Source organism: Rhipicephalus microplus, chromosome 6, assembly GCF_043290135.1.
Source record: "Rhipicephalus microplus isolate Deutch F79 chromosome 6, USDA_Rmic, whole genome shotgun sequence".
NCBI lineage: Eukaryota > Metazoa > Arthropoda > Arachnida > Ixodida > Ixodidae > Rhipicephalus > Rhipicephalus microplus.
This window is the reverse complement of record NC_134705.1, coordinates 83,832,048-83,858,874: the sequence shown is the minus strand read 5'-3', so window position 1 is coordinate 83,858,874 and position 26,827 is coordinate 83,832,048. Positions and strand designations below refer to the sequence as shown.

General features: G+C 55.5%; 1 long non-coding RNA gene, 2 other non-coding genes and 2 pseudogenes across 3 annotated transcripts in view; 3 read left to right on the top strand and 2 right to left on the bottom strand.

The window, feature by feature from the left end:
• Positions 1-2,396: 2,396 nt before the first annotated feature.
• LOC119184441 (U2 spliceosomal RNA) lies at positions 2,397-2,579 on the bottom strand. The gene has a single exon (XR_005111439.1). It is a non-coding gene; the product is annotated as a U2 spliceosomal RNA (small nuclear RNA).
• Positions 2,580-11,518: 8,939 nt separating this feature from the next.
• On the bottom strand, positions 11,519-11,697 carry LOC142766341 (U2 spliceosomal RNA; annotated as a pseudogene).
• Positions 11,698-16,309: 4,612 nt separating this feature from the next.
• On the top strand, positions 16,310-16,492 carry LOC142766266 (U2 spliceosomal RNA). Its single transcript, XR_012884450.1, has one exon. It is a non-coding gene; the product is annotated as a U2 spliceosomal RNA (small nuclear RNA).
• A 1,683-nt stretch (positions 16,493-18,175) lies between these two features.
• Positions 18,176-26,827, top strand: part of LOC142765343 (uncharacterized) — a 104,085-nt gene continuing 95,433 nt past the window's right edge. The window contains exon 1 of the long non-coding RNA XR_012884196.1: positions 18,176-18,852. This is a non-coding gene — a long non-coding RNA (uncharacterized LOC142765343). The remainder of the gene's footprint in view (positions 18,853-26,827) is intronic.
• LOC142766565 (U2 spliceosomal RNA) lies at positions 24,348-24,448 on the top strand (annotated as a pseudogene).

Below are 26,827 nucleotides of genomic sequence, written 5' to 3'. Positions count from 1 at the left end.
GGGTCCGACTTGCGACTCGTGTGAAGAAACAGCTACCTCGACCTTTGATCTTAGCCAAAAGGCCGAGAAGCGATGCAATTCATTAGCACGTAATTAAAATTCATTCTTTCACACCTCGTACTTAGTTCTGGCCAAAAGCCGGGCAAACAGTAGCAAAGCAATTCCGACGTCCACCCATGCACAACCAGCATTGTGCACCGACAGCGGCAGCGCTGGCTTCACGGCATTGCTTTTATCCCCAGTCCGCTTGAAGTTTCTAGTTTCGCTTACAAACATGTTAAAACTGAAACCTTCTTTTTCCCAGAGGTCGAAGCCACGCGTGCTTGCTTGCATGCGTACTCTCTATGCGCCCATGACGTCACACCAAATGCTTGCCGGCGAACATTATCAGGCATGTCGCGAGGGATGCTACAGCACTTGTTTTAAAAACTGATGCATAGTGTACATGTCCAACTCGAGCACCAAAGTCTGGAAGGAAAAAAAAATGACTGTGCAAAATGTGAATACGTCACCCATCCAACATGGCTTCTACGCCGGCTGCCCAAGCAACGCCTCTGCAACGACGCCCACAATCATCGGCAAAAAGGTGGTGCCTTTGGCTGCTTCAGCACGCTGAACATATGCCTTGCAAGTTCCGACGTGGCGGAACACCGCATCGAGGTCGACGAAGGTCCTGCCGTGAAAGGCAGACCCGGGAATGCGTGCGAAACGTCTACCGCGTGGGTTGTGAAGCCGGTGAATGAAGGATCATGTGGCAGAGGGTGACGGAACGTGAGTGTGCGACTTGCCGCTGCGATGTCGTTCAAGCGTTCAACGGGCCGGCAGTTTCTGTCTGTCGTGGTCGAAAACGTCCGAGTTTTGCTGATTCCGAGGGGTAGGAGTGCTATGGTGGCGTGTACGAGGCGCTGGTGCGGCGCTCCGTCGATCGTGCCGGACGGACATGAGGCGGCCGAAGGCGGTCGTAGAGTGGTCGCGGAAATCAGTGGAGAAGTACTCGCCTGCGCTTTTCGTCGAAGACTCGCGACAGACAGTCTTCGGGAGACACGGGTGGTTGCACAAATGCGACCGTGCGTCAACGTGCAGCCATATTCGTGGATTATTTCGCCCCATTACGATAGCTTCGTCACTGTGCTCGCTGGTGTTGCTTGTTTTTGTTGACCTTCACTTGTGGCTCACACCCACTGTGGGGGATTGGCTGGTTTGTTGTTCTGCTTCTTCGACTTCTACATACTCGGCTTAGTGAAGCTGTGAGGAGTGACGAGTGGGTACGGAGGCAAAGCGCGCCCGGGGCGTGATCTCACGCGTCCTGGGGTCCACGTCGCTTCAGGTACGTGCGAGGTGCGTCCGTACGTCTAGTGCGCAATTTTCTTGGAACTTCCAGCAACTGGCAATTCCATTGAGGTGAGCGTGCGAGGATGTTCGTTGTAATTAACGAGAGCCAACGGTGGATGAGCTGGTATGAGATGGTGTTCAGAAATGAAGTGTTTGATCAACAAGGCGATGCCCGCCGTGGTGGTCTGATGGCCGTAAGGTACTCGGTGCTGACCCGCAGGTGGTGGGATCGAATCCCGGCCGCGGCGGCTGCATTTCCCTGTGCTCAGATTAGGGTGCACGTGAAAGAACCCCAGGTGGTCGAAATTTTCCCATAATCATATGGTGGTTTTGGGACGTCAAACCCCAAAGGTCAGTGGACATAGGAAAAGCACATCGGGGCTTTGCCGCTCCACCGTACAGCAGGTGTGTGCGGAGTGGGTCCTGTGGCGTTCTTTGCGATTTTAATTTGTGATGGGGAATAGTGTAGATGCGTAGACGTGGCGAGAGCACGCGTCTTCAGGTTCAGACGCCGCGTGAAGATGTGAAATAAAAATGCCTTCGCTTGCCACTTCAACTGTAAACAGAAACACCAACCAAACCCCATTTTCTAGAGGCTTTTTTATTTTTCGTTGCGAAACGGGTGAATTCGAAAAGCGGAAATAGCTTGGCACATACATACACACCTCTACACACATACATACATACACATCGCACATGCATACACATCGTATACACACTTCTAGCTTTCCTCCGAAACAGTAATGATAATTTCCTCAATAGTTTTATTAATATGAGTAGGAATGTTAAAAAAAATAAGAAACTTGAGTATGTACGTGTGAACATAACAAAATAAAAGAGACCCTCCATATATGAAATACACACGGAAACATTTAATTTCCCAGAGCAATCGTAAGTGTAAACACAGCTAGCGCACTCCCTGCACGCGAATACCGCGTCAGCCGGGGCGGCGTGCCGCCACCGTCTCGGACACTCGACGCACCCATGCCGTTTACCCCGGTATCATGGGTAAATCCGAACACTCCTTCTATCATTGAATTTATTGTCGAACTCACCCCGCAGGGGGTGAGTGGGCCGATCCCGGAGGTAGTGCAATACCGGGCCAACCCGTGGCGGAGGTGAAGCAAGCTTCAAGCACTCCGCCGCATCACAAAAATAAGTTTAATATCTTGGATCCAAATAGGATCCGTATCAGATATTAAGCTGATAAGAACAGAGTGCTTTTATTGATGTTCAATACAAGTCTTCTAGTGACTGTAAATGCACTCGTTTGTGATTTTGGTGAGACCAGGACCGACGGCAGGAAAGTGCCCCAGAACAGTGATGCCAGAAGTTGAACCCTGTGAGATGTAGTCCAGGATCGAGAAAAGCACCAGGTAGGCTCCGGATGTGGTGTTTTCAGGAGCACTGCGACCAGGGAACTTGTGCCGGACAGGAACCCATGTGTTGTGATTTGATGGTGGTGATCAGTTGATCAAGGAGGGGACCAGGCTTCGTAGTGGTAGATTACTGTCAGTTGCGGCCGTGGCCGACGTGGATTTGGTAAACGGACCGAGACGCCGCCACCACCTCGCTGACGCAAAGTTTCTTCATCAGGCGCAGATAAGATCTGGAGCACAGTCGCCTCAGGACTTGGTCGTTGGCCGGATCCCAGGCGACTAGTGTTCCAACGATGACCGCGGCCACCGTCACTCTCTGGTGTTCCACTACACAAAGAGAAGTTTATTTAACTTCGAACGGAATGTTACAGGGCATTTATATGCACTTACGAAAAAAAAACTACAAACAGGGGGCACACTGAATATATACAATTGTACATGTGCACAACCGGATACAAAAGAGTGTGTTATCTGCACCTATTTACAAACATGAAGTTAAACTAATTAGGAAAAAAAACACAAACGCATTTCAGCTATGTTTAACAAAAGGAATATGAAGGGGTGGGGGGGGGGGGGTGGGGGGGGTCGCGTTGTATATACATATTTACAGTCCTGTTTACATGAACAGAGATAAATACTAATGGGAATGCACGAAGCATATGTATCTATGCTTCCACAAAGTATGAAAAGGAGAATATATACAAAACATGAGGCGCTATATACATATATACAATAAACAACCACGCCTTGGTGTCAACAGACGGGGCCAGCGGCACAAACAGTGTCAAACAAAACTCGCTTCACCAGAGTGCTAATTACTTTGTGTGAACAGGCGCTTCAGTTGTGTGTCTGGGAAGAGGGGCGAGGGGGGGTCACCTTGGTTTTTTGCTTGACATGTATCGTTCCTAAGTTGGTCGACTCCCAGGAAACCGAGAGCTGTTAGTAGCGTAGGATTGGGGCGACCAACTTGCCTTCTCTTAAGAAGAAGAATTTCGTGTGCCAGCGGCGGAGAAACATCTCCTCTCCGCTGGCCTCGAGTTCCCGGGAGAGGAGCTCCCACACCAGTCTTCTTATACGTGCGACGGCGGGTGGCGCCGCCCGAACTGGCCGTCTCCGCGCTTCCGCGAGTGAGCGGCGCTGCCACACAACGAAAAGGGTACAGGCGGTCACCAGCCGTGCGAACGCGCCTTTGTTGCGTCTGTGACCTGGTGGGGGGCGGATCCCAAAGGTGTGCGCTACCATGCGCCAGACAGGCCGCACGGCCGAACACTCGAACAAGGCATGCTTCTGGGTTTCGGGTGCCCGGCAGTTTGGGCAGCGGTCGTCGGGTACAATGCCTAGTTTTTTTAAGTGACACCTAGTTGGGAGGACCTCCCACGCCCTCTTCCAGAGAAAGTCCTGTATATCGCAGGGTAGCAGGCTATGCAGCAGGGAGAGGTCGCGTTTAGCATGCCCCGCTCGTCGCCGGTCCTCATCACTGAGCTGGCTTGCCGTAAGTGCCTCCACTATGCGGGCCGGCTGCTCCTCGTCAGGGTCGTGGTTCGGCACTTCCTTGCGCAGCATGCGGGCTGTCGCTGCTAATGCCTTGTAAAAAGGCGATGGCGATTCGGCGTGTGGGCCGGGGTGTTGACCGGCATCCAGCCAACTGTTGCACGGGCCGCTCCAATAGAGTAGCAGGCCTCTCCCAACATAGTTGTCTGCTTGCGCCAGCTTGCGGGCCGTCTTCAAGGCAAGCACTTTGCCCGAGGTGAGCGCGTGCGGAAGGCCGATCCCCCCCTCTTTGGTTTCTAGCTGGAGGAGTGTTCGCTTGACTGGGGGCGGCGTCCGGCCCCACAGCAGTTCGTTTGCCATCATGCTGAGTCGGGCGGCCACCCGCGCTGGCATCACTGCTACCCTGCTCACATGAGAGGCCAAGGCAAGCACTCTGGTCTTTATTGCGACAGCCTTTTCGCGCAGGGTCAAGTTGAACAGCGCTGCGCGCTCAGTGAGTAGTGCTGCCCTGTCGACGACCCGCGTCCATGTAGAATCGTCCACTCCTTCACGTGAAAAGTATACCCCGAGGACCTTGACCGTGTAGACCGGTTCGATGTCTCCAATCGCTTCTGTAGGAAACGGGCCGAAAAGCAGTGCTCGGCTCTTTCTCTCATTCAATTCGGCTCCTGATGCCTTTGCGTAAAGCTGGAATACGCCACGGAAGCGGTCGAGGCTTCGCGCGTCGTTGAGAAAGAGAGAGATGTCGTCGGCAAACGCCAGGACTCTGATCTCTTCGGTACCGGTCATTGGCAGGCCCCGGAAGCACTTGTCGCTGGCCAGGGTTGTCAGCAGGGGCTCAATAGAAAGTACAAACAGGGTTGGGCCCAAGGGGCACCCTTGCCTGATGCCTCTCGTGTACCGAAAGAAGTCCGTACTCCTGCCGTTCACCGCGACACAGCTTCGCAAATCGGAGTACAAGAGCTCGACGACAGCCACAAGCTCCCGCGGGAGCCCGAAACGGCGGAGCACTTCGAAGAGCCACATGTGTCTGACCCTGTCAAACGCCTTTGCTTGGTCAAGGGACAGGAAGGCACCCGTGACTCTCTTCTGGGCCGCGTATTCGAAGACGTCTCGTGTGGCTGTGAGGTTGGCGAACATAGACCGGCCAGGCACGGCGCAGGCTTGGTGGGGAGCGATCAAGTCTGGCAAGAAGGTCCTCAGTCTGGTGTTGAGTATGGACGCCACGATCTTGTAGTCTACATTGAGTAGAGAGATCGGGCGCCATGACGACAGTTCTCGTGAGGGTGCACCGTCTTTGAGGATGAGGGCTATGCGCCCCACGCTGAAGGAGTCGGGTTTCGTGTGCCGCTGGAGGACCATGTTGACCACGGCCAGGAGCGGGGCGCACAAGACGTCAAAGAAAGTCATGTAGAAGCTGGCCGTCAGTCCGTCGGTGCCCGGAGCCGAGTTCGGTGGCATGGCTCGGATGGCTATGCGGAGTTCCTCCTCTGTTGCTGGACCACACAAGACTGTGCACTCATCCTCGGCGAGTCGAGGCAGATGCGAACACAGACCGTTCATGAGAGCTGCCTCTGGAGGGGGGCCGCAAGAGTCCGGCTCGCGGAAAATGGCCTCAAAGTAGTCACGGCACTCCGCCTCTATCTCAACGGGGTCGGAGATGAGGCTACCGTCAGGGCGTTGCAATTCTGAGATCCGGAGAGAGCCGTTCCCACGTGCTTCGGTCAAGTCTGGTCCCGCTGGTTCCCCCGCAGTAGTCCCTTGGTCGCGTGGTTTGCGCACGTATTCCCGGAAGAGACGGTCGTGCTGAACTTGCAGCGAGTGGATGTAGTCGCGCATGCATGCCGTGAGGTTGTCCGCGCTCTGTACTATCCGCATTCGGCAGAGTATCTCATTCATTTGTTGCGTGATACGCTTCTTCCTCACGCTGCCTTCTACTTGCAGAAATGCTCGCCAACTCGCTTTCAAGTCATCCCATACAGCCGGGCTGGTGCAGGGGGTAGCCTCAATCGTCTCTTCCAGGTACGCGGATATTCTCGGGGCGCTCGTACGGTCTTGGATGAGCGCTGGATCAAGTCGCCAAGCTTCGTTGCTCAGGTGACGGCCAGGTGTCCCCCTCACCGTTGTTACCAACGGGAGGTGATCAGTTCTCTCCGAAAGCCCTTCGGGGAGGGCGAGGACTTCGCACGCCATGATGGAGTTGACAAGGCGTTCAGGGACGTAGGCCCGGTCGAGTCTGCTGGCCGTGGTCCGAGAGGTCCGAGTGGGGACGAACTCGTTGCCGTGTACGTGCACCCATGCGTCCGTGAGCCGCAGGTGCCGGAGGATCTTCACCAGCTCTTTGGCGTGGTAGGTCGAGCCCCCTTGGCCCGGGCCCCGGACGTCTCTTGTGGAGTCCACGACACAGTTAAAGTCGCCGAGAACCACGTGAGGGGCGGGCTCCAGCAGGTAGCCGTGCAGCTCCCTAAAGTACGGATTGGTGTCCGATCTAGTAACCGGCGCATAAACGTTCACAAAGCGCACCTTGGACCCGTCGACGAAGACGTCGAGCACAAGTGTGCGCCCATTCGCTCCGAAAACACAATGCGACTTTCGCCGGAACCTGTCTGTGACGAACACGACACCAACGCCGCAAGCCCTCGCGGATGTTAGGGAAAAAAAGCCGTCGACTTGGCAGTTGCGCCTGAATAAGGTAACATCGAGCGGGGAGCGGAAGTTGGTCTCCTGCAGAAAGAGGAGGTCGATGCCTTTAGATCGGGCGAACGTCACTACAGCGGTCTGTTTATTCCTGTCGCGAAAGCCGCGAATGTTTAAAGTGGCGAAGCGCAGCGTGGGCATGATCCGTCAGTTGGAGCGCATTGTCTCGCTTGAGGAGAGAAGGAATGCTGGAGGGCGAGATAACCAGGCGAGCTAGGCATCAGCGGAGCGCAGCGGAAGGGGAGCGAGGAGGATGCAGCACTAGAGGGGAAAGGGCCCATCCGGGCGAGAGTGGGACTGCGGGGGGCGAAGGGAGGCGGTAGAGCGGTGTGAGGGGGGGGGGGCGGGAGAGCGGAAGGCGACGAAGCGAAGCCGTCGGAGCAGGCGCGCCGCTACTTTCTTCTGGTAGCCTTCTCGGGACTTGGGCGGCGGCTCCCGTTGCCCCCTCCCGCTTGCTCAAGCTTCTGGGACTTCGGGTGTGGCGGGACATCGCTGTCACTGCTTTGGCCAACCAGCTCCGATCTGCGCTGCCGGGCGTCCTTGCTAGAGGTCCTCTCGTCAGCCGCCCGCCTGTCATCGCCAGGGCGTCTTCGCGAGCGCGAGCGCGAGCGTGACCGCTGCTCGAGGCCAGGATGCGGCTGGCCCGCCTTTGCGTCGGATTTCCGGCTTAACCGTGTGGATTGAGCAGGGGAGGGGCAAGTCGAGGCGGTGTTGTTGCGCTCGACGTCCTCGGGCAGCACGTAGTACCCCTTGCTCGTTATGGGCAGTTCGTCCCGGGCGGAGTCGTGGGTACGCGCTTCCAGGTCCTCCGAAGTCACCAGTGCGAGCACGTTGGCCGGCGTTAACGGCACAGAGGGGAGAGGGCTTCCCTGTTCGGTGGCGTCAGTCGGCACCCTCTGTGCTGATGGCAGAGATTCGCAGCCGTCCTGGTCCGATGGGAGTTCCCGCGGTGAAGCGGAAGAGGACTGCGCCGAAGCTGTATGGGAGGGACTGGGCTCCGTTTCAGACGAGGCAGTAGTAACCTCCTCACTCGTCTCCCGCCCCTCTCTCTCGCTGGCGAGTGAATCGGCCTCGCTGCTGCCTGTAGGCGGGTCGATGCTCGTGGGGTGGTCGCCTGCTTCTCTCACTGTCGCGCAAGGCGTGATCTTGGGCGTAAGCACCTGGAGGCGTGAGGCTGCCTTGTCTAACCGAGGCGATAAAGAGCCGCTAGGTTGGGCGGGGTTAGACGCGTGATCCGGAGCAGGGGGGAACCCGCGGGCGGCCGACGCGTACGATCGCCTTCGAAAACATTCCCTTGTCCCATGGTGACCCCCACAACGCTTACATTCACTAGTACAGCCCTCGGTGTCATGCCCAAACGTTCCGCATCTTTTGCAAAAGGGAGCGGAGCATGCCGTCGCCATGTGGCCCACTTCGCCGCATCGTGCGCAAACTCGCCTCATACCGCGATACTCGAACATTACGCGGTGCCCCGCGATGGTCGCGAAGTTTGGCACCGGTTTGCTCATTTCGATCTTTATGACCCTTACGCCGTTGAGTTTGTTTTGGCGTGTGGCCAAAGTGGCGAACGATATGCCCCTCACTTTGCCGTACTGAGCAAGGGCGTTGCTAAGTACCTCGTCGGGCAAGTAGGCGGGGTACCGGTAGCCATTAACGTACGTAACCGGCGGCCCTACGGCCTCAACCGGTACGTTTTCGCCGTTAACCCGGAAGCCTTCCGCCACCATTAACCTTGTCGCCTGACTGGCGTTACGCGTGCAGACGAGGAACCTAGCCCCGCCCATGTGCTGTAAAACAAACACACTATCATTCCCAGACACTAGTTCTATGGCGTCGATTAGGTAATCTATCGAAACATCGCCATCAGGCGCCGTGAACAAAAAGCAATTCTCCCTCACCGGGAGGTCAGATGTCGACGCCATTCTGGTGCGCGTTGCCGCTGGCTGCCAGGTAGGCGTGGCTGGTAAGACTGGTATCGTGCAGGCTAGCTGCACACTGGTAGGACTGCGGCTCAGCCGAGGCGGATGCCGCACGGATACAGGAGGCGCCGGGTGGGTAGCAGGAGGACTCCGGGACGGCAGGCGTAGACCGGGGGCCTTGCTTCACCAGGCATGGGATGGGTGGGCGCCGGACAGGGAGGTCCGAGGCTCGAGGCGGCGGTCGCACGTGCAGGACGGCGATACCGCGTAAGCTAACTTTGGCGACTTGAACCCCGGGGTCGACGTCAGCGGGACGTGACCATGGGTCTCGCGCGAGGCGCAAAAACACGGCTAGCTCGACAATTGGTCTAGCCAAAAGGCCGAGAAGCGATGCAATTCATTAGCACGTAATTAAAATCCATTCTTTCACACCTCGTACTTAGTTCTGGCCAAAAGCCGGGCAAACAGTAGCAAAGCAATTCCGACGTCCACCCATGCACAACCAGCATTGTGCACCGACAGCGGCAGCACTGGCTTCACGGCATTGCTTTTATCCCCAGTCCGCTTGAAGTTTCTAGTTTCGCTTACAAACATGCTAAAACTGAAACCTTCTTTTTCCCAGAGGTCGAAGCCACGCGTGCTTGCTTGCATGCGTACTCTCTATGCGCCCATGACGTCACACCAAATGCTTGCCGGCGAACATTATCAGGCATGTCGCGAGGGATGCTACAGCACTTGTTTTAGAAACTGATGCATAGTGTACATGTCCAACTCGAGCACCAAAGTCTGGAAGGAAAAAAATGACTGTGCAAAATGTGAATACGTCACTCATCCAACATGGCTTCTACGCCGGCTGCCCAAGCAACGCCTCTGCAACGACGCCCACAATCATCGGCAAAAAGGTGGTGCCTTTGGCTGCTTCAGCACGCTCAACATATGCCTTGCAAGTTCCGACGTGGCGGAACACCGCACCGAGGTCGACGAAGGTCCTGCCGTGAAAGGCAGACCCGGGAATGCGTGCGAAACGTCTACCGCGTGGGTTGTGAAGCCGGTGAATGAAGGATCATGTGGCAGAGGGTGACGGAACGTGAGTGTGCGACTTGCCGCTGCGATGTCGTTCAAGCGTTCAACGGGCCGGCAGTTTCTGTCTGTCGTGGTCGAAAACGTCCGAGTTTTGCTGATTCCGAGGGGTAGGAGTGCTATGGTGGCGTGTACGAGGCGCTGGTGCGGCGCTCCGTCGATCGTGCCGGACGGACATGAGGCGGCCGAAGGCGGTCGTCAAGTGGTCGCGGAAATCAGTGGAGAAGTACTCGCCTGCGCTTTTCGTCGAAGACTCGCGACAGACGGTCTTCGGGAGACACGGGTGGTTGCACAAATGCGACCGTGCGTCAACGTGCAGCCATATTCGTGGATTATTTCGCCCCATTACGATAGCTTCGTCACTACGCTCGCTGGTGTTGCTTGTTTTTGTTGACCTTCACTTGTGGCTCACACCCACTGTGGGGGATTGGCTGGTTTGTTGTTCTGCTTCTTCGACTTCTACATACTCGGCTTAGTGAAGCTGTGAGGAGTGACGAGTGGGTACGGAGGCAAAGCGCGCCCGGGGCGTGATCTCACGCGTCCTGGGGTCCACGTCGCTTCAGGTACGTGCGTGGTGCGTCCGTACATCTAGTGCGCAATTTTCTTGGAACTTCCAGCAACTGGCAATTCCATTGAGGTGAGCGTGCGAGGATGTTCGTTGTAATTAACGAGAGCCAACGGTGTATGAGCTGGTATATGATGGTGTTCAGAAATGAAGTGTTTGATCAACAAGGCGATGCCCTGATGGCCGTAAGGTACTCGGCTGCTGACCCGCAGGTGGTGGGATCGAATCCCGGCCGCGGCAGCTGCATTTCCCTGTGCTCAGATTAGGGTGCACGTGAAAGAACCCCAGGTGGTCGAAATTTTCCCATAATCATATGGTGGTTTTGGGACGTCAAACCCCAAAGGTCAGTGGACATAGGAAAAGCACATCGGGGCTTTGCCGCTCCACCGTACAGCAGGTGTGTGCGGAGTGGGTCCTGTGGCGTTCTTTGCGATTTTAATTTGTGATGGAGAATAGTGTAGATGCGTAGACGTGGCGAGAGCACGCGTCTTCAGGTTCAGACGCCGCGTGAAGATGTGAAATAAAAATGCCTTCGCTTGCCACTGCAACTGTAAACAGAAACACCAACCAAACCCCATTTTCTAGAGGCTTTTTTATTTTTCGTTGCGAAACGGGTGAATTCGAAAAGCGGAAATAGCTTGGCACATACATACACACTTCTACACACATACATACATACACATCGCACATGCATACACATCGTATACACACTTCTAGCTTTCCTCCGAAACAGTAATGATAATTTCCTCAATAGTTTTATTAATATGAGTAGGAATGTTAAAAAAATAAGAAACTTGAGTATGTACGTGTGAACATAACAAAATAAAAGAGACCCTCCATATATGAAATACACACGGAAACATTTATTTTCCCAGAGCAATCTTAAGTGCAAACACAGCTAGCGCACTCCCTGCACGCGAATACCGCGTCAGCCGGGGCGGCGTGCCGCCACCGTCTCGGACACTCGACGCACCCACGCCGTTTACCCCGGTATCATGGGTAAATCCGAACACTCCTTCTATCATTGAATTTATTGTCGAACTCACCCCGCAGGGGGTGAGTGGGCCGATCCCGGAGGTAGTGCAATACCGGGCCAACCCGTGGCGGAGGTGAAGCAAGCTTCAAGCACTCCGCCGCATCACAAAAATAAGTTTAATATCTTGGATCCAAATAGGATCCGTATCAGATATTAAGCTGATAAGAACAGAGGTTTTCAAAAATGTTAGGAACATTTCTGACCGAAAAGGAAAAACTTGTTCTCATTTTTTGTTCCTTCAACCAGAAAGGAAGAAGGTGGTGTATAGTGAACTGTGTAGAAAGAGAGAAGGTGAAATAGGAAATAGCAGGGGAGAAAATTAAAAGGGGCGTGTGCTGTGTAGTATCGCCTCTTATTTTTGCAATGTTTTTGGGAGGGTGACTTTGTCAGCACGTGGCCCAGCGAGTGACAGTCACTTTATGGCCACGTGTGCGCAGTACACTTCCCGAGAAGCTGCAATGGTCTCGCTCACTGCAAGCTTCTTGAGTAACCGGAGATACCTCCGGCTGCAGAGTTTTTTGAAAACTCTGTCATTTGCCGGGTCCCAGGAGCCAAGCATGCCGACGACGACTGCTTCGATCGTGACTCTCTGGTAGCGGCGGAGCAAGAAGTCCCGAACGGGTTCGTATTTTCGTTCCTTTTCTAGTCGGGCTGCCTCGAGTGCTTTGAGCCGGTTGTCAAAGGGGCAGGTCACGTCCACGATGATCACCTCTTCCCCCCTGGCGAGAACGAGGTCGGGGCGAAGGTTGGTGGTACCAACCGCTCTGTTTTCATGCGTGACCGTGAACTTCTTGCTGGCGGCTTGTTTCACCCGCTCCACAATCTTGTTGTGACGACTGGTGTAGGCCACGCTATGGCGCATGCAGTGGCCCAGGACGTGTGGCAGCGTTTCCACTGCGTAACCGCACACACGGCACCGTTTGTCGGCGGAGGTGGTCCATGGGTTTGCTCCATTCACTGTTAGGAGGTTCAGGCGTGCCCTGTGAATGAAGCGCCAGTCGCAGAAGCGGGTGAACTTGCCAGAGCGCATGAAGTGAGAGCTGCTCGGGTCTGCGGCGACGCATTCCATTGCCTTCCCTTGATTGGGCATTTCGTGAAGGAAGCGATCGCGTGCACGCATCATTCGGAAGCGCAGCGTTCTCACCACTTTTCGTCGTTTCTTTGACGTGAGAGTTTCCTCTCCGTCACATGTGATGCTGGTCCCCCCGTCCTCGAAAATTTCCCAGGTGACGTGTAGCCTGCGGGAGGCCTTCCGAGCCTCGGTCCAGACGGACTGCAGTTGCGTTGGCCGTGCCTGGAAAACGCCCTCCGTTTCGCCGCTGAGGTAGCAGGCGAGCTCCTCGTTGGTGGCCTGCCTGCGAATGCGCTTGGAGACAATTTTGGTTAGCGCTTCGAAGGCAAGTTCCCGGACCTCGAGATCGGCCGAGGTCAGAAGCTTGAAGGCGTTGTCCACGCGGCAGGCGTCACTTGTGTCTGCGGCGAGGGGGATTCCAGCTGCTCCGGCCGCTGCGCTGCCGTAGAGGTAGTTGTTTGCAGCGTTACCTGGAAGATAAAGAGTTTTCTTTATCAGGGGCCGGAGTACGTCGTCTAGGCGGGCCCATTCCGCCTTGCCCACTTGTCCGCACCGCATGGCGAAGTTGAGTGCTGGAAAGACAAAAGTTTTCAGTGCATCAATTCGCTGCCATGGGGCAAGCATGGACTCAAGCAGGATGCGGCCGACGGAGATCGCCTCATCGACCTTAGAGCGGTCTTGGAGAAGGCTGAACCCGACGGGGCGTCCTAGAAAAGATTGACTCTCGTAGTCACTGATGCGAGGGATCTCTTCTCCGTCGACGAAGAATCTCGTGTCCCTAGTGCCTACGGGAGTCCTACCAGAGAGGTGCAGGCTTCTGCACTTCTTGGGGTTCAGCCGAAGTCCCAGCTGGCCCGCGAGAGCCGCCACGACGTTGATGCGGTCCTGCAGTTTCTTGGGGCTGTCCGCCAAAGGGGTCAAATCATCGGCGTAAGCCAGCACATTGTGCTGCCTCTCACCTCCTTGGACCGCCCCAATGACTGGATCGAGCACCAAGTTGAAGAGCAGGCCGCTCAGTGGGCAGCCCTGTCTAATTCCGGCGGAGATTGTGACTGGGGCCGTTGTCCCAGCTTCGGCGACAATCCGGGTGGCGTTGTCTCGGTAGAGGTCTGCGATGATTGCGCAGAAGTCCTCTCCCGCACCTGCACCACGAAGAGAATCGATTAGTGCGTTGTGCGGAACTGAGCCAAATGCGTTGGCGAAGTCGAGAAAGGCCACGCAAAGGTCACCACCGCCGGCCCGCGCGGCGTCCAGGCGCTCCTGCAGCACGAAGTTGTGTTCAAACACACCGTCGTGCGGCAGGAACCCCTTTTGACACCTCGAGAGCACGTCATGGTCACACACCCACTGCTGCATGCGGGAAGCTAGGCAGTGGGTGTGTTCCTGGTAATTGGCGACCGATAGCACTTGGAAGTACAGCCTCAAAACTATACGCCAAGTGCTTGGCAGCCCGACTACAAAAATGGATTACGGACCATCAAGTTCTTTCCCATTGCCAAAAGGGCTTCCTACCGCACGATGGGGTATTCGAGCTCAATTATGTGTTCCAGCACAAGTTCGACGTGGCAAGAGCTGGTGGCCCGGACTTCTGTGCAGCACTATTGGATTTCACCAATGCTTACGGGTCCGTACCCCATCAAGCCCTCTTCGACGCTCTACGAGGAGCTGGTGCTGGAGACACATTCACTGAGATAATCGCAGATCTCTACCGCGATAACAATACTCTCATCGTCGCAGCTGAAGGAGTAACAGAGCCGGTACCTATACGATCAGGTCTCCGCCAAGGTTGCCCCCTATCGGGGTTGCTTTTCAACCTCGTCGTGGACCCGGTCATTCGTGGCGTAAAGGGCGATGAAGACGACCATAAAATTCTCGCATACGCAGACGACCTCACGCCACTGGCCGACTCCCCTTCCCTCCTACAGCAGCGAATTGACACGGTGGAATCCCTAGCTGGTCCTCTCGGACTAGCTTTAAATCCATCAAAGTGCTCTACTGTGCATATGAGTGGCATGACCCCCGTCGGAATGCGTCCTACCGTATTCCAGGTGTCCGGCGTCCCTGTCTCAGCACTCGAGAACTCCGAGCCACTGCGCTTCTTGGGACGCCCGGTGGGTTTCCGCCTTCCAGCTAGGACCGGTTCTTCACCTGTGGACGACGCCATCTGCCAAGCGAGGGCCCTCTTCTCCTCTCTACTTGCCCCCTGGCAGCGCATCGATGCACTGAAGTCTTTCGTGTACCCGGCCCTAAACTTCGCCATGCAATGCGGGGTACTTGGCAAATCCGACTGGCGCCGTCTCGACGACTCTATACGGCCACTTGTCAAACGAACCCTCTACGTGCCTACCGACGCGTCCACCCATTACGTCTACGGGAGCTCTGCTGGCGGGGCAGTTGCCATACCTGTGGCTGCCGAGTTAAGCGACATTTGCCGCGTCGACTCGGCATTCAAACTCCTCACGACGTCTGATCGGTGCTTGCTGGCACTCTCTGACGCCTATGACATCGCCTCGACCCGACTCGGATGGGAGGCGACCCGATTCGAACTCGAGGCTTATCTGTCCGGCGACCTCCAAGGAGTTCAGTCCACACCTGCCACACAGCTTCGTTCCGTGTGGACGGAGGCCCGCAAGGCGTCCCGGCGGTTACACGTCTCGTGGTCGTTGAGCCCCGACCACGTCACCATCACGTGCGGCGACGTCACCCTACCGCCTTCACATCGCAACCGCGTCATGCGGTCTCTGCGAGATGTACTCGCCACAGATCGCGACAACGCCCTACATGCACAATCCAACCAAGGCAAGGTCATGGCTTGCGTCTCGGCGGATCGGGCCAGTTCTCATTTCATGCGGAGTGGAGCGTTCACACACTTCGCGGACTGGCGCTTCATCCACCGAGCGCGTCTGAACCTACTACCTCTCAACGGTTCGGTCATGTGGGGTCCCGCCGACCGCGATCAGCGTTGCCGGGTCTGCGGGTACCAACGTGAGACTTTACCGCATGTGTTGTGCCACTGCATGACGCACAGTGCCATGTATCAGGCGCGTCACAACGCGGTGGTCAAACGCCTACGTACAGCAGCAACCCGTCAATTCACGGTGGCTTACGAGAACCGGTTCGTCGGCGACACTGGCCTACGCCCTGACCTGGTCGTTGTGCGCGGCGAGGAGGCCTTGGTGATTGACGTAGCTTGCCCATTCGAAAACACACCAGAGGCCTTCTCGAACGCCCGCAACGACAAGCTCGCCAAGTACGAACGTGTCGCTGCCTACCTCCGCCGACGCTACCAGAGAGTGACGGTGGCCGCGGTCATCGTTGGAACACTTGGCGCCTGGGATCCGGCCAACGACCAAGTCCTGAGGCGACTGTGCTCCAGATCTTATCTGCGGCTGATGAAAAAACTTTGCGTCAGCGAGGTGGTGGCGGCGTCTCGGTCCGTTTACCACACTCACGTCGGCCACGGCCGCAACTGACAGTAATCTACCACTACGAAGCCTGGTCCCCTCCTTGATCAACTGATTACCACCATCAAATCACCACACAGGGGTTCCTGTCCAGCACAAGTTCCCTGGTCGCAGTGTTCCTGACAACACCACATCCGGAGCCTACCTGGTGCTTTTCTCGATCCTGGACTACGTCTCACAGGGTTCAACTTCTGGCATCACTGTTCTGGGGCACTTTCCTGCCGTCGGTCCTGGTCTCATCAAAATCACAAACGAGTGCATTTACAGTCACTAGAAGACTTGTATTGAACATCAATAAAAGCACTCTGTTCTTATCAGCTTAATATCTGATACGGATCCTATTTGGATCCAAGATATTAAACTTATTTTTGTGATGCGGCGGAGTGCTTGAAGCTTGCTTCACCTCCGCCACGGGTTGGCCCGGTATTGCACTACCTCCGGGATCGGCCCACTCACCCCCTGCGGGGTGAGTTCGACAATAAATTCAATGATAGAAGGAGTGTTCGGATTTACCCATGATGCCGGGGTAAACGGCGTGGGTGCGTCGAGTGTCCGAGACGGTGGCGGCACGCCGCCCCGGCTGACGCGGTATTCGCGTGCAGAGAGTGCGCTAGCTGTGTTTACACTTACGATTGCTCTGGGAAAATAAATGTTTCCGTGTGTATTTCATATATGGAGGGTCTCTTTTATTTTGTTATGTTCACACGTACATACTCAAGTTTCTTATTTTTTTTAACATTCCTACTCATATTAATAAAACTATTGAGGAAATTATCATTACTGTTTCGGAGGAAAGCTAGAAGTGTGTATACGATGTGTATGCATGTGCGATGTGTATGTATGTATGTGTGTAGAAGTGTGTATGTATGTGCCAAGCTATTTCCGCTTTTCGAATTCACCCGTTTCGCAACGAAAAATAAAAAAGCCTCTAGAAAATGGGGTTTGGTTGGTGTTTCTGTTTACAGTTGCAGTGGCAAGCGAAGGCATTTTTATTTCACATCTTCACGCGGCGTCTGAACCTGAAGACGCGTGCTCTCGCCACGTCTACGCATCTACACTATTCCCCATCACAAATTAAAATCGCAAAGAACGCCACAGGACCCACTCCGCACACACCTGCTGTACGGTGGAGCGGCAAAGCCCCGATGTGCTTTTCCTATGTCCACTGACCTTTGGGGTTTGACGTCCCAAAACCACCATATGATTATGGGAAAATTTCGACCACCTGGGGTTCTTTCACGTGCACCCTAATCTGAGCACAGGGAAATGCAGCCGCCGCGGCCGGGATTCGATCCCACCACCTGCGGGTCAGCAGCCGAGTACCTTACGGCCATCAGACCACCACGGCGGGCATCGCCTTGTTGATCAAACACTTCATTTCTGAACACCATCTCATACCAGCTCATCCACCGTTTGCTCTCGTTAATTACAACGAACATCCTCGCACGCTCACCTCAATGGAATTGCCAGTTGCTGGAAGTTCCAAGAAAATTGCGCACTAGACGTACGGACGCACCACGCACGTACCTGAAGCGACGTGGACCCCAGGACGCGTGAGATCACGCCCCGGGCGCGCTTTGCCTCCGTACCCACTCGTCATTCCTCACAGCTTCACTAAGCCGAGTATGTAGAAGTCGAAGAAGCAGAACAACAAACCAGCCAATCCCCCACAGTGGGTGTGAGCCACAAGTGAAGGTCAACAAAAACAAGCAACACCAGCGAGCGCAGTGACGAAGCTATCGTAATGGGGCGAAATAATCCACGAATATGGCTGCACGTTGACGCACGGTCGCATTTGTGCAACCACCCGTGTCTCCCGAAGACCGTCTGTCGCGAGTCTTCGACGAAAAGCGCAGGCGAGTACTTCTCCACTGATTTCCGCGACCACTTGACGACCGCCTTCGGCCGCCTCATGTCCGTCCGGCACGATCGACGGAGCGCCGCACCAGCGCCTCGTACACGCCACCATAGCACTCCTACCCCTCGGAATCAGCAAAACTCGGACGTTTTCGACCACGACAGACAGAACCTGCCGGCCCGTTGAACGCTTGAACGACATCGCAGCGGCAAGTCGCACACTCACGTTCCGTCACCCTCTGCCACATGATCCTTCATTCACCGGCTTCACAACCCACGCGGTAGACGTTTCGCACGCATTCCCGGGTCTGCCTTTCACGGCAGGACCTTCGTCGACCTCGGTGCGGTGTTCCGCCACGTCGGAACTTGCAAGGCATATGTTGAGCGTGCTGAAGCAGCCAAAGGCACCACCTTTTTGCCGATGATTGTGGGCGTCGTTGCAGATGCGTTGCTTGGGCAGCCGGCGTAGAAGCCATGTTGGATGGGTGACGTATTCACATTTTGCACAGTCATTTTTTTTCCTTCCAGACTTTGGTGCTCGAGTTGGACATGTACACTATGCATCAGTTTTTAAAACAAGTGCTGTAGCATCCCTCGCGACATGCCTGATAATGTTCGCCGGCAAGCATTTGGTGTGACGTCATGGGCACATAGAGAGTACGCATGCAAGCAAGCACGCGCGGCTTCGACCTCTGGGAAAAAGAAGGTTTCAGTTTTAACATGTTTGTAAGCGAAACTAGAAACTTCAAGCGGACTGGGGATAAAAGCAATGCCGTGAAGCCAGCGCTGCCGCTGTCGGTGCACAATGCTGGTTGTGCATGGGTGGACGTCGGAATTGCTTTGCTACTGTTTGCCCGGCTTTTGGCCAGAACTAAGTACGAGGTGTGAAAGAATGAATTTTAATTACGTGCTAATGAATTGCATCGCTTCTCGGCCTTTTGGCTAAGATCAAAGTGTAGTGTTGGCTTGTCCATCCTACTCCTGCTTTTTGTAGAAGCAATCCACCACCCGCCCGGTTAGTGCGGTGTCTTTCTCTGTCTCTTCTTGTGTTGTTGTTGTGTGCATGCCTTCTTAGCTTGTTCGAGCGACCAGCAACGACTGCCTGCGGATTCTTGGACCCCCCTGCTGACGCTTGGTTCCTGCTGCCCTGGATTTCTGGCTCTGGTCATTGGTGAGATGCTAGTTCTTTAAAAACACTTCTTTTTTGCCCCTCTTTTCCGCCCCCCTTTGGGGGGGTGGGTTCTCGTGCTCGGCGAGACGGGCTGCTCCAACCGGCCTGGCCGGCAGCTTCCCGTCCGAAAAGCACCCTTTTTCTTGTGTATTAGTTGGCTCAGCGGCCCTTGCATCATCTGCCCAAGTGATGTAAGATAGCGCAAGCCTTCCTTGCACGCTCCTCTTTTTTTTTTTTCGGAGCGCGCCTCTACTCTGGACACCAGCGAGCGCCGCTGGTGACCACGTGGAAGCAGCGTCTCCGCTCTCTCCTCTTTCTTCACTTTCTCTCTCTTTTTTTCTCTCTTCTACTTTCCGTCCACGTGGCCTGCGCTAAGGCTCCCCTCCCGCTCCCACTGTTGCCAGCTACACTAACAATGTAGCCAGGCGACTTTCTCTCTACTCTTGCACGCCTTTTTTTTCCGAAGCGTCTTTGCTGACACGTGTCAGTAGAGGGTCCGCTCAACCGGTTTCTCCTGCCTTCCTCTTTTTTTTCTCTCCCCTCTTCATTCGCTCGCTTTCTTATCTCTTCTTTACTAATTCCTTCTCGTACCCTCCTCTCTGCTGCCGCAGTCGGTACTCCTTCTGCCTTCTTGGGGCAGCCAGCTGCACTCGCCATGTAGCTGGTAGCCCGCGACTCTCACTGGTGCGCACGCCGTGTTTTTTTTTCCTTTTTCTTTCCACTTTCTTTCTCTTCCTTTTCCTTTCTGGGCGAGCGCACCCCTCTTCTGTCTTCCCCCCCGACCAGGGGGAGGAGGTCACACACTACCTCCTTTTCTTCCCCTTTGTCTTAGGTCGTCAGCTCCACTTAAGCATGGGTTGACGATCACCCCCCACCCCCACCTTTTTTTTTCTCTTTCCTCTCTTCTTTCTCTATCTCCTGTCCATCATTCTACTTCTTGCTCAAGTGTACAGTGCCGTCTTTTATTGAAGTGTTTTTTCACAAGATGCCTAAGTGTTCTCGCAATGATGTACATCCGGCCGTGCTAATCCTGTTGTCTTTAGAAGTGTTCGCCCGCCAGTAGGTGATGTCCGAGGAGGTAGGTGCCCCGAATACAGGGGAGGCCGGGACGCCCACTGCACCGAGGCCGCGAGATGCCCAAAACCAACCCCAGCTAGGCAAGGAGGGACGGACCCTTGATGTCTTCTTCCCAATCCCACACAGCTTCACCTGCCCCATAGACAAATGTGGGGTACGGTACTCCGGGATCAGCTGGACAAGCAGGCGATAAAGCTTGGTGCGGCATCTGCTAGACGAGCATGAGCTCAAAGTAAAGGTGGCATACACCTGTACCCTCTGCTCCACGACCGGCCTTGGGCTGCATCCCACACTCCACTCCTGCATCTCAAGAGGTAGACACGAGGTGTCGCCCCTCGACCTCAACAGGCACAAGTGTCCACAATGCCCTGCCACCATGACAACAAGGAAAGGACTGGACAACCACATGCGCAAACACAAAAAACAGAAAGCACAGCACATGAACGAGCGACCACCGACTGCAAGGACTTCGAGGGCTGCACCTACTGCAACTCCGACTGGCCGACCGCCCCGCGCTGCTGCCGGCAACCGAGCCACACGGACAATGACCCTTCGATCGTCACAGAGCTCCAACTCAACGACGTCAACGGGATCATCACCAAGCGAGGACAGCGCGACACTGAGCGCAACGCCGGACTCTCCAACACCAACAGAGCTGGCACTCACACCTTCCTCCCCCCTTCTAGGTGACTTGCAGGAAATCCCTGACCGGGTTTCGGCAACCACGGGCACCCCATCGCCCACGCCTAGCGAGGCCTCCACCGCGAGGAGCAGGTCTTCATGTGCCTCTCTGTTCTCACAGGTTGGAAACGCGTCCTCCATCACGCCGAGTCCCAGGCAACATGAGTCGCCGCACAGCGACACGGACCACGACAACCCACGGCGTTCCCGGCCACCATCACCGGACCGGGCCCCTACCCCTCTCCCTCCTCTCTTAGGCAGCACAGCTTGCTCTCCAAGCCAGAGCTCCAGGGATGCGACAATTCCATCAGCAACCAGCGAGGAGGAGTCACCACCAGAAGGGTCACGGTTTTCGTCCCGTCTCCAGCAGGATCCAGACACAGCCCGCGCTAATCAGAGGACCAGCCAGCAAGGAGCACCACAACAAAGCTTGGCAACAGCACAGGAGGACCCTCAAGCAAGTCCATCAGCCAGGAGTATCACCCACAGCGTCGACTCCCCCACACATCCAGCGTCATCCGAGGGACTTTCGATAGACGACGCAGGCGGCGAGTCACAGGACCCCGCCCCACAGACAGTGAACCCCGGCGAGATCACCCTCTCCGGGCCAATCGACGACACAAGCGTACTCGCAGAGCAAACCCAGCGAATCCGGCAACTGCTTCGGGAGCCCGCCACTGCTGAGTGCTGGGACGACTTCCTCTCCATCCTGGAGGAGGCCGTATCGGCGGTGAGGAGGGAGGCGAAAATTCCAGACAACCCTGCCGGTGGGAAACCCCGCGTCCCGACCAACCCGAACAACGCCCAGCAGATACAGAGCCTGTATCGTCGCAACCGCCGTCGGGCTGTTCGTATCATCGTACAGGGCGAAACCAAACACTGCGAGATTCCGCTGGACAGACTGGAGCAACACTTTGCTGAAACATGGGCGCCGAAGGAAGGGAACACCCACCTGCTCCTTAACAAGGCTCGCCCGGACGACATGACAGAGATCTGCCTCGCCCGATTCACCAGCGACGAGGTGGCGGCCCGTCTTCGCAGATGCGAAAACACGGCCCCCGGCAGTGACAGGATCACCTACCGTCATTGGAAAGAACATGATCCTGATGGTCTCTTTCTCTCCGCAGCATTCAACGTGTGCCTCCAGTTCAAGCAAGTGCCCGACGCCTGGAAGGAAACGAGGACCATCCTCATCCACAAGAAGGCTGATCCGAGTGAGGTCACGAATCGGAGACCCATTGCCCTTGGGAACACCATCTCCAAGCTGTATGCGGGTTGCCTAGCTTCCCGCATGCAGCAGTGGGTGTGTGACCATGACGTGCTCTCGAGGTGTCAAAAGGGGTTGCTGCCGCACGACGGCGTGTTTGAACACAACTTCGTGCAGCAGGAGCGCCTGGACGCCGCGCGGGCCGGCGGTGGTGACCTTTGCGTGGCCTTTCTCGACTTCGCCAACGCATTTGGCTCAGTTCCGCACAACGCACTAATCGATTCTCTTCGTGGTGCAGGTGCAGGAGAGGACTTCTGCGCAATCATCGCAGACCTCTACCGAGACAACACCACCCGGATTGTCGCCGAAGCTGGGACAACGGCCCCAGTCACAATCTCCGCCGGAATTAGACAGGGCTGCCCACTGAGCGGCTTACTCTTCAACTTGGTGCTCGATCCAGTCATTCGGGCGGTCCAAGGTGGTGAGAGGCAGCACAATGTGCTGGCTTACGCCGATGATTTGACCCCCTTGGCGGACAGCCCCAAGAAACTGCAGGACCGCATCAACGTCGTGGCAGCTCTCGCGGGCCAGCTGGGACTTCGGCTGAACCCCAAGAAGTGCAGAAGCCTGCACCTCTCTGGTAGGACTCCCGTAGGCACTAGGGACACGAAATTCTTCGTCGACGGAGAAGAGATCCCTCGCATCAGTGACTACGAGAGTCAATCTTTTCTAGGACGCCCCGTCGGGTTCAGCCTTCTCCAAGACCGCTCTAAGGTTGATGAGGCGATCTCCGTCGGCCGCACCCTGCTCGAGTCCATGCTTGCCCCATGGCAGCGAATTGATGCACTGAAAACTTTTGTCTTTCCAGCACTCAACTTCGCCATGCGGTGCGGACAAGTGGGCAAGGCGGAATGGGCCCGCCTAGACGACGCACTCCGGCCGCTGATAAAGAAAACTCTTTATCTTCCAGGTAACGCTGCAAACAACTACCTCTACGGCAGCGCAGCGGCCGGAGCAGCTGGAATCCCCCTCGCCGCAGACACAAGTGACGCCTGCCGCGTGGACAACGCCTTCAAGCTTCTGACCTCGGCCGATCTCGAGGTCCGGGAACTTGCCTTCGAAGCGCTAACCAAAATTGTCTCCAAGCGCATTCGCAGGCAGGCCACCAACGAGGAGCTCGCCTGCTACCTCAGCGGCGAAACGGAGGGCGTTTTCCAGGCACGGCCAACACAACTACAGTCCGTCTGGACCGAGGCTCGGAAGGCTTCCCGCAAGCTACACATCACCTGGGAAATTTTCGAGGACGGGGGGACCAGCATCACGTGTGACGGAGAGGAAACTCTCACGTCAAAGAAACGCAGAAAAGTGGTGAGAACGCTGCGCTTCAGAATGATGCGAGCACGCGATCGCTTCCTTCACGAAATGCCTAATCAAGGGAAGGCAATGGAATGCGTCGCCGCAGACCCGAGCAGCTCCCACTTTATGCGCTCCGGCAAGTTCACCCGCTTTTGCGACTGGCGCTTCATTCACAGGGCACGCCTGAACCTCCTACCTGTGAATGGAGCCAACCCATGGACCACCTCCGCCGACAAACGGTGCCGTGTGTGCGGTTACGCAGTGGAAACGCTGCCGCACGTCCTGGGTCACTGCATGCGCCACAGCATGGCCTACACCAGTCGTCACAACAAGATTGTGGAGCGGGTGAAACAAGCCGCCAGCAAGAAGTTCACGGTCACGCATGAAAACAGAGCGGTTGGTACCACCAACCTTCGCCCCGACCTCGTTCTCGCCAGGGGGGAAGAGGCGATCATCGTGGACGTGACCTGCCCCTTTGACAACCGGCTCAAAGCACTCGAGGCAGCCCGACTGGAAAAGGAACGGAAATACGAACCAGTTCGGGACTTCTTGCTCCGCCGCTACCAGAGAGTCACGATCGAGGCAGTCGTCGTCGGCATGCTTGGCTCCTGGGACCCGGCAAATGACAGAGTTTTCAAAAAACTCTGCAGCCGGAGGTATCTCCAGTTACTTAAGAAGCTTGCAGTGAGCGAGACCATTGCAGCTTCTCGGGAAGTGTACTGCGCGCACGTGGTCATAAAGTGACTGTCACTCGCTGGGCCACGTGATGATAAAGTCACCCTCCCAAAGACATCGCAAAAATAAGAGGCGACACTACACAGCACACGCCCCTTTCCCTTTTTCTCCCCTGCTATTTCCTATTTCACCTTCTCTCTTTCTACACAGTTCACGAAACACCACCTTCTTCCTTTCCGGTTGAAGGAACAAAAAATGAGAACAAGTTTTTCCTTTCCGGTCAGAAATGTTCCTAACATTTTTGAAAACCTCTGTTCTTATCAGCTTAATATCTGATACGGATCCTATTTGGATCCAAGATATTAAACTTATTTTTGATAATACTACACAAAGAGAAGTTTATTGAACTTCAAACTGAAAGGACAGGTACATTGACATGTGTTTTACAAAATAAACCAGCGGGAGAACATTGAATATATACAGGTGTACGCTTACACAAGCAAATACAAAACAGCGCGTTATCTATATACATATTTACAACTATAAAGTTAAACAAATCAAGAATGAAGGACAAACACATTTCAGCTACTATACTTTACAAAAGAATATGCAGGGGTGGGGGTGTCGCGTGTTATGTACATATTTACAGTCTTATTTACATGCACAGAAATAAATACTGATGGGCGAGCACGCAGCATACACCTATGCTTTCACAAAGTATAAAAAAGGTATATACAAAAACATGTGGCGCTATATACTTATGTACAATAACCGACCACCCCTTGGTGTCAGCAGGCGGGGCCAGCGGCACAACACAGCGTCAAAAAAAAAACTCATTTACCAGATTCCAAATTGCTTTGTGACAACAGGCGCTACAGTGGTGTATCTGGGGAGAGGGGCGAGGGGGGGTCACCTTAGTTTTAAACTGAACATGTATTGATCCTTAGTTGGTCGACTCCCCGGAAACCAAGAGCGGTTAGTAATGTAGAATTGGAGCGACCAACTTGCCTTCCCTCAAGAAGAAGAACTTCGTGTGCCAGCGGCGCAGGAACATCTCCTCTCCGCTGGCCTCGAGTTCGCACGAGAGAAGCTCCCACAGCAACCTTCTTATTCGCGTAACGGCAGGAGGGGCCGCCCGAACTGGCTTTCGCCGCGCTTCCGCGAGCGAGCGACGTTGCCACACCACGAAGAGGGTGCAGGCGGTCACGAGTCTCGCAAACGCTCCCTTGTTGCGTTTATGGCCTGGTGGGGGGCGAATCCCAAAGCAATGCGCTACCATGCGCCAGACAGGGCGTGCGGCCGAACATTCAAACAAGGCATGCCTTTGGGTTTCGGGCTCCCGACAGTTGGGGCAGCGGTCGTCGGGCACTATGCCTAGCCTCTTCAAGCGGTGCCTAGTGGGGAGGACCTCCCACGCTCTCTTCCAGAGAAAATCCTGGATTTCACTTGGGAGCAGGCTATGCAGTAGAGAGAGGTCGCGCCTAGCTCGCTCCGCTCGTTGCCGGTCCTCGTCACTGAGCTGGCTTGCCGTGAGTGCCTCAACAATTCGGGCCGGCTGCTCTGCGTCAGGGTCGCAATTCGGCGCTTCCTTGCGCAGCATGCGTGCCGTCGCTGCAGCTACCCTGTAAAAGGGCGAGGGTGATTCAGCGTGCGGGCCGGAGTGGCGATCGGCATCCAGCCAACTGTTAGACGGGCCGCTCCAATAGAACAGCAGGCCCCTCCCGACATAGTTGTTAGCTTGCGCCACCTTGCGAGCCGTCTTCGAAGCGAGCAGTTTGCTCAAGGTGAGTGCATGCGGGAGGCCCAGCCCCCCCTCTTTAACTTCCAACTGGAGAAGGGCTCGTTTGACGGGGGGTGGTGTCCTGCCCCATAGCAGGTCATTTGCTAGCATGCCGAGTCGAGTGGCCACCCGCGCCGGCATCACTGTCACCCTGCTGACGTATGAGGCCAAGGCAAGAACGCTTGTCTTGATTGCGACGGCCTTTTCACGCAGGTTCAGGTTAAGCAGTGCTGCGCGCTCGGTGAGCTTTGCCGCCCTGTCGATGACCCTCGTCCATGCGGAAGCGTCGACGCCTTCTCGGGAAAAGTAGACGCCGAGGACCTTAACCGTGCTGACCGGTTCTATGTCGCCAATTGCTTCAGGAGGAAACGGACCGAAGAGCAGTGCTCGGCTCTTTCTCTCGTTCAGTTCGGCTCCTGACACCTTAGCGTATAGCTCAAATACGCTGCGGAAGCGGTCGAGGCTTCGCGCGTCCTTGAGAAAGAGCGATATATCGTCGGCAAACGCCAAGACTCTGATCTCCTCGGTACCGGTCATAGGCAGGCCTCGGATGCGTTCGTCGCTGGCCAGGGTTGCGAGCAGAGGCTCCATCGAGAGTACGAACAGGGTTGGGCCTAAGGGGCACCCTTGCCTAATGCCTCTCGTGTACCGGAAGAAAACTGTTGTCGTGCCGTTCACCGCGACGCAACTTCGCAGGTCGGTGTACAGGAGTTCGATGGCAGCCACAAACTCCTGCGGGAGCCCAAATTGACGGAGCACTTCAAAGAGGTACGTGTGCCTAACCCTGTCGAACACCTTGGCTTGGTCCAGGGACAGGAAGGCACCCGTGACTCTTTTCTGGGTCGCGTATTCAAAAACATCTCTGGTGGCTGTGAGGTTGGCGAACATGGACCGGCCAGGCACGGCGCAGGCTTGGTGGGGAGCTATCAAGTCCGGCAAGAAGGTCCTCAGCCTGGTGTTGAGTATGGACGCCACGATCTTGTAGTCC